Source organism: Schistocerca piceifrons, chromosome 1 (assembly GCF_021461385.2).
Source record: "Schistocerca piceifrons isolate TAMUIC-IGC-003096 chromosome 1, iqSchPice1.1, whole genome shotgun sequence".
Taxonomy (NCBI): Eukaryota; Metazoa; Arthropoda; class Insecta; order Orthoptera; family Acrididae; genus Schistocerca; species Schistocerca piceifrons.
Window position 1 is genome coordinate 935,265,737 of NC_060138.1, and position 12,580 is coordinate 935,278,316.

A 12,580-nucleotide genomic window follows, 5' to 3' on the forward strand; every position below is an offset into this window, starting at 1 on the left:
ACAACAGATTTCTTTAGAGCCATGCGTAAGAGTATTTTGATATCACAAGTTAAATGAAACACTCTTACATAACTCCAAAACAAACGCCATGGGATGATTACTCCTTCACGACAAAACTAAAACCCAAACCTTGAAATGAACTAAGGAAAAAATGAAACTATTGGGCTGGGAGATTTCTCTGCGCCTTTCCCGTAGTCTGGACGACTCAAAGTGACATTCACTATTTCCTTGAGATGAAGGCCAAACTAGCTACTCGACACTTCACAGACAATGAGCCGAGGGATGCTGTACACAACTGGCTCAGGCACAGACCTGCACCATTCTTTGAAGAAGGGATGAAGAAACTAGGTCCACTGTACGAACGTGTTTGATTTTTAGGACGTAGATGTAGTGTTAATAACCTAGTTTTGAGCCTGATTTTTTGCTACTGTCTATGTAAAGTGTGCTCGACACATTTTTTAAATATTTTATTATGGTTTGATTTTTATGTATGCATCTTAAACGACTACAGAAATTGTACTTATCTCTAATCGTGTAATGACTGATCTTGGGGGAATTGTGTGACGCTTTTCAAGACAGCTCTTTTTGTCGGATGTCTAGCCACAAGCCATAACATGCTGAAGGCCTTAGCTACAGAGAGTATCTATCACATATTGTGCCTGTTTTCCTCCATGAAACTTTCATTATGAATTGTGACCTTATGTTAATGGAATTTATTTTGAATTTAGTGCAGTTTACAAGACAGGCCTGTTCATTTTATTGTGCAAAGCTTAATAAATGCTTATAGGGGATTGAAAGCTAATGATATAATTGCACACAGTTTGCCTCTCTTGAATTTTGTGGAGGAGACAGTAGTACACACACACACACACACACACACACACACACACACACACACACACACACACACACATGAGATTATGTGTATATGCACACATGTCCAGGATCTTCTCCCAAACCATTGGACGGATATCACCAATGCAGCACAGAAGAACAGGCCTCATTAGAGTCAGCACTGTGGAGTTTGTAGCCTCTTACCTCCAGCACAGTAATGTGTATTTTTCATGCCCTGGTATACAGGTTTCCCTGCATAAAATGCATGTTACATGGAAACAGTATTGACCTGCTGTATAAACATGTTTTGCAGACAACCTGCATGTCAGCGACAAGAAAATGTTTTGGGCCCTCCACAGGTAAGCTTGCCTGAATGACAGGTGTGTTGTGGGAGTAGTATTGACCTATTTTAATTAACAGTATTGCTGGGGCTACATCAGCTCATGAACGGGTGGGGGAATTAGATGGATAGAGCAGAAGATGAACAGAGGGCGGAGGAAATAGACATACGAAGGGAGGTAGGGGAGACGCATGAGACAGCTGGATGTTGTAGAGGGATAGTGGGAAGTTGGGATAGGGTTGTGGGAGGTGGAAAGGAAGAGGGGGAGGAAGATATGGAGGGAGAGGAACATATGGTATGAGAGAGGGGGTAAAGGTAATGGACAAATAGACGGTAGAGAAGGACATGAGAAGACAGAAATAATGGACAGAAGGAGAGAGATATAAGTGGGAGGACGAGGTAAACGGAGAGAAGAAAATATTGACGTAGAGAGGTAATGTGTTCAATATAAAATCAGAAAGAGTACGCAGTCAGAGGCATGTGGAAACGGCTAATAAGATGTGTATATTCAAATTCTCATTCTTCTCCCGCACCTGGAAAGGCGTTTATAGGTCGTGTAACAAACGATTGCTGAATCACTTATGCATATGTTAAAAACTTTAAGAGCGAAGAATTTGCTCATTATGCTTGAACTCTATATAGAAGTTCTGTGATGATTTGATGAATTTTATTGATGACAGTTTCGAAGTTTACCACAGTCGTTATCACTCCTCAAAGCATCATACTATCACTCACGCGGTGTAGGAAGCAGAACCAGCAAACTTAAAAATAGAAATTCAAATTGATACTCACTACAGAATTTTCGTGCACAGTAGAGAAAGTAGAACTTCAGATAAACGTCTTTTCTTTCTGATTCTTGTGTGGTATTCAGCAAACTTGGATCCAATCAGAGATTAATTCTTAAAAACCACTCGTATTCTCACAAGGAAACTGGGGAGGGAAGAGAGAGACATTTACTGATAGGTGGAATCGCATCCATGCTCATAATTACGGTGAAAAAGAACCAACAGGCCATCATATGCCTTTTTTTGCCTACAAACCTCGCAGGAGACCTATACATCCCATAGATGAACACTCCCTGCACTCCTCCCTCCATCTCCAGCCACGTCACAGCTATCTCAAAATGAGCTATGGATGACTGCCCCGCAAGTTCTTGCTTGTGTAGCTGACAGGTTACCCGAATCCTACAGAGCGCTTTGTAACTTCTAAAGCGTTGAGCTCACGTTTTAGTTATCATTTTTCCGAATGGTTTGATGCAACGCACTACTAATTTTTCTCTAGTGCCAACCTCTTCACCTCAGAGTAGCAATTGCAACTTACGTCCTCAATTATTTGCAGCATGTATTCCAACTTCCTTCTTTCTCTACAGTTTTAGCTCTCTGCAACTCACTCTACTACCATGGAAGTCAGCCCTGATGTCTTAACAGATGTCCTATCGTCCTGTCCCTTCTCCTTGTCAGTGTTTTCCACATATCTCTCTCCTCTCCGATTCTGCACAGAATCTCCACATTCCTTACCTTATCAGTCACCTAATTTTCAGCTTCGATTCTATTCTGTTCCAGTTTTCCCACAGTTCTCGTTTCACTACCATGCAATTCTGCACTCCATACGTACATTCTCACAAATTTCTTCCTCAAATTAAAACCTATGTTTGATACTAGTAGACTCGTCTTATACAGGAATGCCCTTTTCGGCATTGCTAGTCTGCTTTTGACGTCCTCCTTGCTCCGTCCGTCATTGGTTATTTCTGCTGCCTAGGTAGCAGAATTCCCTAACTTCATCTACTTCGTGACATTCGTTCCAATGTTAAGTTTCTCGCTGTTCTCATATCTGCTACCTCTGATTACTTTCGTCTTTCTTCGATTTACTCTCCATCCATATTCTGTACTCACTAGACTGCCCATTCGGTTCAGTAGAGGGATAGCAATGTCTGCAGCGAGTCGTATCCTTGATACCCTTTGACCGTAAATTTTACCTCCACTCCTGAGCCTTTCTTTTAGTTCCATTATTGATTCTTCGATGGACAAATTGAACAGTAAGGGAAAGACTACATCCCTATCTTACACCCTTTTTAATCCGAACATTTCGTTCTTGGTCGTCCCACTCTTATTACTACCTCTTGGTTCCTGAACATCTTGTATATTACCTGTCTCTCCCTATAGCTTAACCCTATTTCTCTCTGATTTTCGAACATCTTGCACAATTTTACGTTGTCGAACGCTTTTCCCTGGTGTACAAATCCTATGAAAGTGTCTTGATTTTTCTTAAGTCTTGCTTCCATTATCAACCACAGTATCAGAATTTTCTCTCTTGTGCCTTTACCCTTCCTTAAGCCCAACTGAGCGTCATCTACAACATCTTCAATTTGCTTTTTCATTCTTCTGTATGCTATTCAGTGTATTCTTCTTGAAACATAGGCCCCAGCAGATCGCTGTGAGCAGTGGGGGCGATTAATCGCTCATGCGGAAAGTTGGTTCTCAAAGGCATTCTATGTATGTAGGACTTAATATCCTGTCGTCGCCGTCGTAAGGGTTGGAGGAGGTCCTACACAATATTGGACAGGTGGCTCTAAAATCATTTTCTCATGAGCGCTTTTGTCGGGTCATCATTCTAACTGGTTTGATGCCAACCGCCGCGAGTTCCTCTCCTATACCAATCTTTCAGTCTCAGAGAAGCACTTGTTACTATCAGTTATTTGCTGTATACTGTCTCAGTCCTACTCTACAAATTTTATACTCTGCAGCACTGTCAAGCAGAACCGGAATTATTTACTGATGTCATAACACATGTCCTATCGCTCAGTCACTTCTTCGTCTGAGATTTAAGCATCTTCCTGTTCTCGCCAATTCTATGGATAACATTTCCTGTCACTCCGCCAACATTACCAAAATATTTCTACAGCGCTAGACTTCAGACGGTCTGATTATCTCCTTCTGTTGTTTTTCCATAACTTATGACTCATTTCCTTACAAAGCTGTACTCCAAGTATATTTTCTCAGAAAATGTTTTCTCAAAGTAAGGATACGTTGCACAACAATTCTTTTTCTTTCGGGGAATAATATCTTCTTCCTCTGTGGTAGTCGGCTTTTCATGTTGTCCTTGCTTCGTGCGTTTCTGTTATCTAGTTTCCCATATGGCAGAGTTCCTAGACTCTGTCTACTTTGTGGTCAACAATTTTGATGTTAGGTTTATCCCTAATCTCGTTTACGCAACTCCTCATTACTTTCTTTAATTTACTCTCAATTAATAGTTCGTATTCATTAGACTATTCCATTTAACAATCTTGTCATTTTTCATTTACACTGAGAAAGGCAGTGTCATCAGTGAATCTTATCATTGACATCATTTAACCGTGAATTTTAATCCCTCTCCAGAACCGTCGATATTCGGATGGAATGTTAGGGTGTTTTAAATCTACGTACCTGTCTTGCACCTTAAAACTTCGTTTTTGATTTTCCTTTCTTCTTCTTCCCTGTATTTTTACTTATTGTATAGTAATCGTCTTTCGATTTTGCATACACCTCTTTTCCTGTGAATTTCGTAAATTTTGTACAGTTTCATATCGTCGAACCATTTTGTAGATCGACTAATACTATGACTGTATTTTGATATTTCTTAGGACCAGTTTACATTATCAAGCGCAACGACTTAAGTGCCGCTTTGGTGCCTTTAACTTTCCTCAAGGCAAACTGACCATTATGTAACAGATCCTCAGTGTCAGTTTACATCCTTCTGTATATTATTCTTGTGAATAACAGGACGTATGCGCTGACTGTGCAATAGATCGCGCATTGATCAATCCTTGCTGTCTTCGGGATTGTGTGAAGGACAATTTTCCGAAGTGTATTGGTAAATCTCTACACTCATAAATTCTGCACACTAGCCAGAACAGTTCTTTCTTTGCCACTTATACAGTGATCTTAGGAATTCCAAACGAAAGTCTTCTGTGCCTTCAGTCTCCTTTGAATGCAAACCTTCAAAAGCTTTGCTAAACTCTCACTCTAACGCTTGTTCTCTATGTCTACCGCATACCGTATCGACGCTCTTCTTGCAATTCAGTGATGGAAGAAATTCGCAACACCATAAAATTATTAATGTATAGTAATGAAATTTTGGCAATATGTTTGCCTTGGTATCATATGTATGTCATTACATCACAGTTTAACCTAAGCAGAGATAAGTCATTGCAAATGTGTAACGGTGGTATATTAATATCATGTGGAACCGCCAGCATGTTGAATGCAAGCATGCAAACATTCATGTATTGTGTTGTATGGGTGCCAGATAGTTTGTGGGGTGGAGTTCCACGCCCGTTGGACTTATTCGGTTAATATAGGTACTGTTAATGCTGGTTGTGAATGCTGGAGTTGTCAGCCGATGATTCCTGTATGTGTTCAACTGGAGACAGATAAGATGATCGAACAGGCCTACGCAACAAGTCGATATTCTGTAAAGGATGTTGGGTTACCACAGCTTTGAGTGGATAACCGTTATCCTATTGGAAAACATCCCCTGAAATATTATTCACGAATGACAGCACAGCAGGTTGAATTACCAGTTAGACATAAGAATTTGCAGTCAGGGTGCGTGGGATAACTATGAGATTGCCCCTGCTGTCATATGAAATCACACCACAGACCGTAACTCCAGGTGTAGATACAGTGTGTCTAGCATGCATACAGGTTAGCTTCACGCCCTAAAAAGGCCTCCTTCTAGCCAACACACCGCCATCAGTGGCAACGAGGCAGAGCCAGCTTTCATCAGAAAACATGGCAGATCTTTACCCAACCCTGCAATGAGCTCTGCTTGACACCACTGAGGTCGTAGATGGTGGAGGTTTGCGGTCAGGACATTTGGCTCTGAATTGTCCTTGAAGCTGCTCCAATTGCTGCAGACGCAGTACAATGCGCCAGAGCTATACGCCGAATGCGGTGGTCTTCCCTCTCGGTAGTGCCACGTGGCCGTCCAGAGCCCAGTCTTCTTGCGACAATATATTCTCGTAACCACTGCTGCCAGCAATCATACACAGTGGCTACATTCCTGGTAAGACTTTCTGCAGTATCCCAGAGGGAACATCCATCTTCTTGTAGCCCTACTACACGAACTCGTTCAAACTCATAGAGGTATTGATAATGGCGTTTCTGAAGCCTTAAAGGCATTTTTTTTAACTAACGTCAACTCAAACTCACCATGTCCACTGCAAAAAGTAGCTAATGCTCACGACCTTCACAGTGTGTGTTTAAAGTAAACCTAATTTGCATATTCTTGGTGGCGCTACTAGCGCCAATCTTATGCTGCTGGTGGAGCGAAATTTTAATAGTCGTCACCATTCAGACGTAGAAACACACCAACTTTCGTTAATGACGCCGGACTCGTACCTGGTTTTTTATTCTTTTTCCTCAGTGTACGTCAGCAGATAGTGTCTCTCCTTTATGGAGATCACTACATTTTGTTTCCACCTGTCTGCTCTTTCCTCTGCGCTCATCAGTGAAATTCGACTTGGACTTTTGTTGACGCCTTTGCTTTTGATTTCACAGAACATTTTTTAACTTTTTTTGATAGTGAATGAGAACTTCGGTCGACAATTTTTCTTCTGACTCCTTCGTACTTTCACGGCAGCGATTTCACCTTTGTCCCCCTTACGAACTAAATAGTTTTTCAGTTTCTTATAGATGTTACTCACTTCGCACATTCATCTTTGGAAGCGATTACACCTTCAGAATATCTTTAACCAGATAAGGTCCCGTCACATCGTCAAAGTGTCAATAAAGCCACGACAAGAAATGATAATTATCTTAGAACCACGATACATTAGTTAGTGACTGCTTATATTCACTGCTGATCAGCAGGGTCGTGTGATTTACGGTAAATATATTCAGTGATTGGCGAAAATGCCCTTCGAAAACTTCAACAAATTTGCGAACCCAAAAACAAAAGTATGAAAATTGTTGATCGTATAGTCCGTCTTTCAGTCGTTCCATATTTGAGTAACGTTTTCAAGCTTAAGTACTAACCATCTTGCAAACGAAGTTGAATTATTGGATGAGAGACGTTTCGAACAAAACCGTGTCACCAAGCAATCTACGAGAACAATAAATGAAGCTACTGTTCATGAAGCCAACTACTTTTAATTCCATTTTCATCACCCACGGAAGAAGGTATGGTTCGAAAAATTATATATATATATATATATATATATATATATATATATATATATATATATTTATATATTGAAATGATATCTATACGCTGCTAACGGAAACAGTATCATACATGTTCTGTTCAACAGCACTATCTAAATTAACACATCAATAGTTCCTAAGATTTCATTTTTAATCTGAACGCATTTCTTTCCTTTAGTTGACTGCCTGCTATTTTAGTCTCAATTGCAGATGATATCGTGCAAAATGACGCAGTAGGCAACACAAAGAACTTGCTTTTGGCTAACGTGGATGAATTCCATATCCGGTAATTTCGATTACGTTCTCCCTTACTTCGCTGAGTTGTTCAAGAAACATCACATTCCAGTCCTCACCTTTACAAACAGAACCTTGTGTTCGGTCTCTAACGATCTTGTAATCGACAGGACATTAAACTATAACAATCCTTCTGGTATTTAACTGACGTTCGAGAACATCCTCGACGTTACCTTATTTCGTTCACTCAAACGTTGTCAAAGATTGCCTCCACTAGAGGCTAACAATACCGTGTGGACTGCAGCCCAAAGGTATAGCAAATACGTTCTGTCTCACAGAAAAGGTTTTACCTGATTTAGGGTTCTCACAATTTCCAATAGGGCTACTGAGAACACTAGTAGTTTTCGTGATACGAAAACAGACCTCACTTGTTTACATCTTAAGTCTCAGTTTTGAAGTAAGCCGATCAAACATAATCGAAGTTGTAGCATTGTATACACAGTATTTTTCAGTATACTAAGCTGAACTTGTGCCTTGGTTCTCAGTGCCAGTTAGTAGAAATGGAGTTAAAACCTTGTAGTTGGCATTCGCGTTCATCCTCCGCCATTTTATAGCTTCATTAACAAATTCCCAGTGCATTATTTTGTTTCATTCACTATTATAGCGTGCTCTTTCCTCTCCCGATTATAAATCCTCCATTTTATATTTGTGATAGTTGGTACGTTCTACAAGATTGTTACACATCACGGAGAGGGTGTTCTCTGCTTCTTGTCTACCTCCTATCTCGCAAATTCTTATTAATATATATATACATATATATATATATATATATATATATATATATATATATATATATATATATATTTGTTGTTGTTGTGGTGGTCTTCAGTCCTGAGACTGGTTTGATGCAGCTCTCCATGCTACTCTATCCTGTGCAAGCTTGTTCATCTCCCAGTACCTACTGCAACCTACATCCTTCTGAATCTGCTTAGTGTATTCATCTCTTGGTCTCCCTCTACGATTTTTACCCTCCACGCTGCCCTCCAATACTAAATTGATCATCCCTTGATGCCTCAGAACATGTCCTACCAACCGATCCCTTCTTCTGGTCAAGTTGTGCCACAAACTTCTCTTCTCCCCAATCCTATTCAATACTTCCTCATTAGTTATGTGATCTACCCATCTAATCTTCAGCATTCTTCTGTAGCACCACATTTCGAAAGCTTCTATTCTCTTCTTGCCCAAACTATTTATCGTCCATGTTTCACTTCCATACATGGCTACACTCCATACAAATACTTTCAGAAATGACTTCCTGACACTTAAATCTATACTCGATGTAAACAAATTTCTCTTTTTCCGAAACGCTTTCCTTGCCATTGCCAGTCTACATTTTATATCCTCTCTACTTCGACCGTCATCAGTTATTTTGCTCCCCAAATAGCAAAACTCCTTTACTACTTTAAGTGTCTCACTTCCTAATCTAATTCCCTCAGCATATATATATATATATATATATATATATATATATATATATATATATATATATATATATAAAAAACCACAAAAGACTACCGACTGGCGCAATTCATCCAGTGCCTGTTGCAGAACAGACGGTATTTTGTCACGCTGCAGTCGAAGAAGAGCCGATGGCGGACCCAGAAAAACGGCCTACCACAAGGTAGCGTCCTCGCCCCATTGCTGTATAATATTTATACCAATGACCAACCGATCAGCATGGACGCTCGCTCCTTCATCTAAGCAGACGATACAGTCGTTGCCACCCAGGGAAAAACCTTTGAAGAGGTAGAAAGTAAATTAACTTTAGCGATTGAAAAGCTGGGTGACTATTATGATAATAACCACCTCAAGCCAAACCCAGCAAAAACCCAGGTCTGTGCTTTTCACCTACGTAATAAGGAAGCAAGGAGGAAACTCAACATAAGCTGGGAGGGACAACATCTATCTCACTGCGACACACCAAAATATCTTGGGATTAAACTTGACCGTGCTCTCACCTACAAGGAACACTGTTTGGCCACAAAAATGAAAGTGAGTGCCAGGAACACCATCATCCGCAAGCTGACAAATAGCAGATGGGGAGCGCAACCTACAGCTCTCCGCACGTCAGCTTTAGCTTTATGTTTCTCCACTGCGGAGTACTCGGCACCCGTTTGGCAAAATTCCACCCACGCTGAACAAGTAAATATGGCATTGAATGAGACTGGACGCATCGTGACAGGATGCTTCCGCCCAACCCCCACAAAGCAGCTGTACCACCTCATGGGCATAGCCCCGCCAGACATCAGAAGAAGGACTGCCGCAGAAATCGAGAAACATAAACAGGAGACAGATCCCAGGCATCCAATGTTCGGATACAATCTTCAACCTCGCCGACTTAAATCAAGGAAGAGTTTCCTAGGAACAACTGAAGCAACTCTTTTATCGCCTAGAGCACGACGAGAAGAGCTGTGGCACAATGTGGACCCAGGAAGACCAGGGAATAGCCCCAGGGAAGAACCCACAGCTGGCTCTGAACTCCCATATACGACCTGGAAAGTCCTGAATAGACTACGAACATGCGTATCAAGATGCAGAGCAAACTTGGCAAAATGGGGCTACATCAGTGCAGACGAGCCCTGCGAGTGTGGAGAACAGCAAGACCCACAACACCTACTGGTCTGCAGGAAACTAAACAACCCGTGTTCGACTCAAGACCTATTTGAAGCAAATGACAAGGCTATTCAAGCTGCAGTGTATTGGGCTTCGCGTGGGATATGAAAATCGCTCTGTTTCGCATCCTTAGCGCTTATCATTATATGTTACATACTTTTCTATATTATTGTAGTTAATTTACCTTATAACCATGTATTATTGTATTATAACTGCTTCTCTTGCATTGTAATATAATTTTTTTTTTTTTTTTTTTTTTTTTTTGTAAAATGGTGATGTCTTGGATACGATAAATAAATAAATGTAGATTTTATTCATCGTAGATAGCACGGTGTATTCTGAGTTATGCGTCAATTTTCACAACAGATTATAGTTTTTACAACTGAAAATACCTCTGACAGATCTCCTGCAGCCCCTCGTATTTATATTGCTCGAAAGTGGGCCGTCCTAAATGTCTTGTTCTGATTAATATACTCCAAATCGTTTTATTAATGCGATCTGTTCAACTAATCCTACTGCTTGCCTTCCTTCCCCTTGTATAAACCAGGTCCCTTCTTAATTCTCTCTTATATTTGCAAACTTTTCTCATTAAGAGATATAATCTTGCTGAAGACATTTTAGCGGTTGGCCCGGTGTACTCTTACACGATCTTCTTACTTTATTTTGTAACCGATGTCCTTCTCGAGCCTCACTTTTCAGACATATCTAACCCTGACGCTCGCAGAGAAGATTTATGAAGCATGCTATATGAAGACGGCCGTTTTTCCAAAAACTTGGTTAATATCCTCTTCTGAACAGCGATCTTATTAGATTGAGTCCTCAACTATTTATCTGTTCAGAAACAATGATGTGACACAAAATTTGCTGCATTTTACTTGTTTTCAAAACGGATCCAATTTCGGGTGCATTAGTAAAATACCCTGGTACACGAAATACAAGTTTATTAGATTGATGGTAATAGCTTAGGTGAATTTTGATGAATTGTTCTACATCACACATTCTGATTGCTATGAAACGCGGGGTTTCCTAGTTGTCTATGATCGTTTTTAGAACTGCGGTTTTAGCTGTTATATGCTTTTGGCTTTAGGTACATAGGCCTTTCCGTTTTCTTGCTCCAACAGAAGCATATCATGTATGACCACTATGGTCACATTTCCTCGATAATAATTCATAAAATTCATCTGTTTCATTGAGTGTTTTCATGTCTTTTTGTCTGTCACCACGATGTCAGCAGCTGTTCCAGAATCTAGGAATACTTCTTAGCTTTGAACCACTCTTATATATAGATTTAAAAGATATCTTCATTTGAGATTCATACAGATACAGTCTGCAGCATTATCCGGTAATTTCGATGTTTATTAGTAGGTTAGGTTAGGTTAGTGTTTTTTAACGTCCCGTCGACAACGAGGTCATTAGGGACTGAGCACAAGCTCAGGTTAGGGAAGGATGGGGAAGGAAATCGGCCGTGCCCTTTCAAAGGGACCATCCCGGCATTTGCCTGAAACGATTTAGGGAAATCAAGGAAAACCTAAATCAGGATGGCAGGAGACGGGATTGAACCGTCGTCCTCCCGATTGCGAATCCAGTGTGCTAACCACTGCGCCACCTCGCTCGGTGTTTATTAGTATAAGTTAGATAATTGTTACAATGAATTTTGTTCGGCAAAAAGAGTACAGTCATACACAGTAACTATCGCTGGTTGATAATCAGTTTATAACGTTCTAGCGTATTTCGTTCACAGTAAGATCTGTTGGTTTTACTATCTTTCAACACCCTGCAATGGTGACACATAATCTACAAACAAAATGGCAATTGAATATCTATGACTACCTCAGACACTAAATGAGGACTCACGCAATTGTAGCTGGTGATGACTTCAATTAACCCTCGATTTGGTGGCGAAAATACATGATTAAATACGGAGGTAAGCATAAAACATCATCCGAAATTGTGCTGAAAGCATTCTCTGAAAATTTCGAGAAATTCGTTCATTACTCTGTTGGTACATAGTCAACATGGATTTAGAAAATACCGTTCTTGTGAAACACAACTAACTCCTCACTCACACGAAGTTTTGAGTGCTGTTCCGTATTTCTAAATTTCCAGAAGGCTTTTGACACCGTACGTCACAAGCGGCTTGCAATCAAATTGCAAGCTTATGGAATATTGTTTCAGTTATGCGACTGGGTCTTTGATATCCTGTTAGAGATGTCTCAGTTTGTAGTAACTTACAGGAGGTCATCGAGTAAAACGAAAGTGTTTTGTGGTGCTCCCCAAACTAGTGTTACAGGCCCTCTGTTGTCCCTTATCTCTACCA

General features: G+C 40.4%; 1 non-coding gene across 1 annotated transcript; it reads right to left on the minus strand.

Annotated features, from left to right (window-relative positions):
* Window positions 1–11,802: 11,802 nt before the first annotated feature.
* Window positions 11,803–11,875, minus strand: Trnaa-cgc. Its single transcript has one exon. It is a non-coding gene; the product is annotated as a tRNA-Ala (tRNA).
* Window positions 11,876–12,580: the final 705 nt, after the last annotated feature.